This window comes from Dromiciops gliroides, chromosome X, assembly GCF_019393635.1.
Source record: "Dromiciops gliroides isolate mDroGli1 chromosome X, mDroGli1.pri, whole genome shotgun sequence".
NCBI classification, from domain to species: Eukaryota; Metazoa; Chordata; class Mammalia; order Microbiotheria; family Microbiotheriidae; genus Dromiciops; species Dromiciops gliroides.
The window spans coordinates 23,845,245-23,851,244 of record NC_057867.1 but is presented as its reverse complement, the minus strand read 5'-3'; positions in this window follow the sequence as shown (position 1 = coordinate 23,851,244).

Genomic DNA, 6,000 nt, shown 5'->3' with positions numbered 1-6,000 from the left:
CCAAATTGTAGAGCAATTCTTACCTGGTGTCCTCTTTCTTCCAGGGAATCACCAAAGTCTTGAGCTTTGAAGAAAGAGACATAGCCTCTGAAATTTTCCCATCACTACTCAAGTCTGCATCTTCCAGGTGTTCATCCTGGGATGACTCAGAAGATCCAGATGACAGCTCCATCCATGATGATTCGAGTCCTAGTGCCTTGAGTGTTTCTATTGGTTATTTCCCTTCTCATCAAACCTGTGAGGACTTCTCTGGCAGCCCCGTACAACCGATGTCCATCAATAACGAAAACAGGAAAACTGACAATGACTACAGTGGGAGAGATAATCAGAACAAAGACAGACCAGACCAAAGTAACATCATAAAACAGGACAATAAAAGCACTGTTAGTAAAAGTGGTTTAGACATGCACATCAAAGACATCAATCCATCTAATCTGACCATGACAGAAGAAAATTTCCAAAGAGAACACCTAGAGGACATCCTTGAACCCCAAATCCAAGAAATGCGTTTTAACATCCAACAAAACATCTGGAGGAAAACTGGGCAGGCCCATCAAAAGTCATCAAAGGAAAGATCACAGAGAAGCAAAATAGAACCAGAAAAGAGACATCAAGGGAAGGTTAGCAAGTTAAATGAGAAGGGTAAAACAAAGAGTTGGGAGAGGGTGTGAGGCAAATATAGGATGTCAGACACATGTGGCATGGAACACATGTAGGGTGTGGGGCACTTGTGTGGCATGGGGCACTTGGAGGGTGTGGGACACATATAAGGTATGGGCCACATATAGCCTGGGCCACTTGGAGGTTGGGGGAACACATAGGGTGTGGGAGAGATATATGGGTGTATATGTACACATACACATACATGTGCACACATAGAGTATGAAGCACTTATGTGACAGGAGGCACATATAGGGTGTGGGGCATCTGCATGGCATGGGGCACCTAGAGGGTATAGGGAACACAGTGTGAGATACATCATGAGGCATATATTGGCTATGGAGCAGAAATAAGGTGTGGGACACTTGTGTGGCATAAGATACCTAGAAGTATCTTGCAGGGTATGGGACACATATAGGTTAGGGACGCCTGGAGGTTATGGGGTACTTGTTGGCATAAGGCACCTGGAAGATAAGGGATACATATGTATCCCATATAGTGTGAAGCACATATGAGGGGTGGGACACTTATGTGGCATGTGGTTCCTGGAGGGCATGGGACACACTTAACATATGGAACACATGTGACTTGGGACATATGTCCGGTGTGAGGTTTGTGGGGGCAAGAAGCATCTGAAGGATTGGGGTACTCGTGTGCCATGTGGTTCCTGGAGGGCATGAGGTACACATAGGGTGTGGGGAACTTGTATGGCAAGAGGCACCTGGAGTGTATAGACACATAAAAGGTTTATGTGGTATGGGGCAGATATAGAGTGTGGGGCACTTTTTTTTTACAAGTGGGACACCTGTGTGGCATGAGTCATATTTGGCTGTGGAGCACATATATGGTATGGGAGACTCAGGTGGTATGGGGCAGCTGGAGGGCATGGGGTTCTTGTGTGGAATAGGGCTTCTTGAGAGTGTGGGGCACTTGCACGGCTTGGGGCACCTGGAGCATGTGGGGCACAAGTAATGTGTAACTTGTGACATGGGGTAAATATAAGGTATAGGACATGTGTGGCAAGAGGTGCCTGGATGGAATGGGGCACACATAGGGTACTTGTGCAACAAGGGGCACATATGTCATGTGGAACACTTGTGGGGCACGGGGCATCTAGTGTTGGGCACATATGGGGCATAGGGCACATGGATGGTGAGTCACTTTTGTGGCTGAGGCACCTGGAAGTTATGGGGCACATACAGGGTATGGGGCATTTGTGTGGCAGGGGACATGTGCAAGGGATGTGGAGCACACATGGGGTTGGGAACTCCTGTGGGGCACCCATATGGATATGACACCCGGAGGACATGGATCCCATGGAGGGGATGGGGCCAACAACAGGGATCCTAGGAGAATTTAGGAAGGGAAGCGTGGCAGAAAGCTCTTCTTTAGGGCTGTCTCATTGCAGAGCTGACTTGGGCCATAGGCTGCTGCCCCCCCCCCCCCCACACACACACACAGTGTACTTGGGTTGCAAGTTAGTATTTTGTGGATTGCCTTATTAGGTCACCTTTCTTACGGGCCTTTCCCATGTCTCCTGCCCCTAACCTTCCTCTCTCTCATTTGCAGCAAAAGTCCCAAGATGAAACAGACGACTTTAGCAAACCCCCAAAGGACCTTGGGAGTCAGAGTCCCACTGTAACCCAATCAGCAGCCTCTGGCGACTCACCCGCATTTGCATCTCGCCTTAGTTTTCACCGCCTCTTCCAATGGGTCCGAAAAACCTTTTCAAGGGCAAAAGTGAATCCCCTGAACAAAAACAAGCCAAAGGATGAGGAGGCACAAAGAGAGCCCAGATCTCGGGCCTCCAGACTGTGGCGGTGGTTGTTATGGAAGCAGTGGTAGCTGGGCACAAGGGCTCCTGCCCTACCTGTAAACCTTATTACTTTTTCAAATAAACATTCATTTGTCTCCAGACCGTATTGGGCCTGATGGTAGTCACTGGGGTTCAGACTGAGATCTCAGCTGTCACTTGGGATTATGGATTTCAAGCTAGAAGGGACTATAGACCCTAACATGGGGTAACCCCCAAAGTCCCTTCCAGGTCCAAATCTGTGAACCCATGTGTGACCACGGGCAAGTTGCTTTATGTCTGGGCCTCATTTTCCCCCATCTGCAAAATGTTGTTTATCTATTGTCAAAGAGGACCAATGACATCATGCGGTAATGTGGTGACTTACATCACCCTCACACTTGTCCGGTGTCACTGAAGTCCAGTGGCAAAACAAAAGTCAAGATGACTACCTCACTGATAGGTTTGAAGCTTGATGGATACCCCCAACCTGGTTTAGCCCTCTGCTGAGAGGGTTCTACTGGGCTGGGGTCACTGAATATGCTATAGCTTTTTGGAGCCACAGGTGAGAGTTGGGTGACAGGTGGACACCAAAAGTGGATGATGAAAACCTCAAATGGAGTCATGAAGAGTCAGATACTACTGAAAATGACAACAAAAAATCCTGTAAAGTGAGATTCTATTCAATAACTGTTAAGGTCCCTTTAAGCTCAAAATCTATGAGTCTATGATAATTTAAATGGTCAGGGATTTCAAGAGGTCAGGAAGTTGAAAGTGAATTGGTTAGAATCATTGCACCAAGGAGTATTTTATCAAAGTCTTGGTTACCCTCAGACCCACACTTTTGGTGCACATTACATACAAAAGATCAGTAAATGTGGTAGGCAGAGAGCAGCTAGGTGGCGCTGCAGTGGATAAAGCGCTGGCCCTGGATTCAGGAGGACCTATCCAGTCTCAGACACTTGACACTTACTAGCTGTGTGACCCTGGGCAAGTCGCTTAACCCTCATTGCCACCCCCCCCAAAAAAGTAAAAAACAAATGTGGTAGGCAAACATGACTCATGACACATTTCCTCTGCCCCCAAATAGCACATGGCACCCCAATTACCATGAAACCACCTTTGAATAAGAGTGCCCTGTTTCTCAGGTAGAAATTCCCCAAACAAGGAGGCATTGATTCCCCACCCCCCCTTTTTTAACTCCCACATACTCTTGGCTTTCCATTTGGCCTTTTTGTTTTGGCCTAGACTTGTGAAGTTTCTCGCGTGCAAGGATCTGACAGTAGGGAAAGCCTGTACTAACTGCATTGCCACTGGCTCTGCTACTTACAGACTTAAATTTCCTGAGGCACTAAGTGACTTGCCCAGTCATGTGCCAGAAGAGGGACTTGAATACAGGACTTCCTGGCCCTAAGGATGCCCCTTCATTATCCACCTCAGCATACTAAGCCCTCAGTCTCTACCTGGTTCTGCCCATTAAGCTCACTTATTAAACTAAAAGGTTCCTTATACAGAATATGACAGCCAGGCAAAGGGACTAATCCTGACTGCTTCCCAAACCCCAGCCTTCCCTGTTGAGGGATTAAGAAAGGGTAAGGAAAGTTCTAGTAGCTAACCCAGGGAGCAGGCCTAAGTACCAGGCAGTTTTTTTTCCCTAGACATTTGCTTCCATAAAAAGCCATTCTGTTCTCAACCCCTGACCCTTGAGCCTTTTGGACCTGTACCAAGGTGTTAAACTCTTGAGAATGGAGGTAGGGTTAGAGGAGGCCTTTGCTATCAAAAGGAAATGGGCCACCCAGTCTGGGAGTGGCTGGCTTCATATCAAGATCATTCTTTTAGCATTGGCCAGGAGCCCCCAAATGAAGACTAGCAGAACTGAGTGCTTGGACTTCGGTATCACACCTCTTTGAGGTCAAAGTCCCCCAGAGCCAAGACTGGGAAGTTAAATGACTGGGAAGCTTCAGAGATAAGGAAGGGGACTTTAAGAGAGGATTGAAGGGGCAGCTAGGTGGCACAGTGGATAGAGCACTGGCCCTGGATTCAGGAGGACCTGAGTTCAAATCTAGCCTCAGACACTGGACACTTAATAGCTGTGTGACCCTGGGCAAGTCACTTAATCCTCATTGCCCTGCAAACAAAAAAGCAAAAAAAAAATTTTTTTAAGAGGATTGAAAAACCACCCACACTTGTCAGTTTCACACCCATGTACCAGTAGCATTCCCTGCAAGCAGGTAGCTGAACCTGAGGGGTGGAGAGTGGGAGGTTGCTTATAGTCCAAAATTCCATCATACAGCCTTTGAACCAAATTATGTCATTGGATTAATTTTGCTTGTTGAACTTCCGTAGAGGGTGTGGAATGAGGCAGACAGGGCTGTGATGTGCTGGTTTGTTTTGCTAGACTACATTTACTTGTTACAGTGAAGGGATCTATATGGGGAGAAGGGGCAAGGATGAAAGAGAAAACATTAAACAGAAAGAACAAAGCCCTTCATGTTTGTGCAATTAATAACAATATAGAGGGGGCAGCTAGGTGGTGCTACAGTGGATAAAGCATGGGCCCTGGATTCAGGAGGACCCGAGTTCCAATCCAGCCTCAGACACTTGACACTTATTAGCCCTGTGATCCTGGGCAAGTCACTTAACCCTCATTACCCCAGGGGTTGGGGGGAAAAGAGAACAAGGTAGAGCTGTACAAATAGATAAAAGGATAGAACCACTGTTTATTTTTATTTATTTTTGTGTGTGTGTGTGAGGCGCTGTTTATGAAAGTCAATTTGAGGGGGCAGCTAGGTGGCGCAGTGGATAGAGCACGAGCCCTGGAGTCAGGAGGACCTGAGTTCAAATCCAGCCTCAGACACTTGACACTTACTAGCTGTGTGACCTTGGGCAAGTCACAACCCTCACTGCCCCACCAAAAAAAAAAAAAAAAAAAAGAAAAGAAAGTCAATTTGAGTTTAGACACCAGTTTCATATTCAAACTGGTCTTGTTTGTGACATCAGTAACAAATCAAACCTTTGGTATTTTATTTGGAATTTAATTTTGTGAGTTCCTGAATGGACTGACAATTGAAATCGAGTTTGTATTCTTTCTACATATGGTCATCGCTGATGGTGAAGGGACAGTGAAACTCCCAAGAGACTCTTCCTCACCCCCACCCCCACCCCCCAATCTTGGAACACCAAGACCAAGAAATAGAGAACGATTGTTCAAAATCACATTGGGGTGGGGGGCAGCTAGGTAGCACTGAAGTGGATAAAGCACCAGCCCTGGATTCAGGAGGACCCGAGTTCAAATCTGGTCTCAGACACTTGACACTTGCTAGCTGTGTGACCCTGGGCAAGTCACTTAACCCTGATTGCCCATCAAAACAAAACAAAACAAAACAAAAAATCACATTGGGTCCAGTGTCTTGAGAACTACATATACACATGCCAAAGATCTGATGTGTCAATGGTCCTTCCAGCTTTGCAACTCAGGTTGTCTCCCTGCCTTGGGGAGGAAAAGTGAGCCATCCTTCTAGGGGTCAGCTCGGCTAACTGTCCTTAGG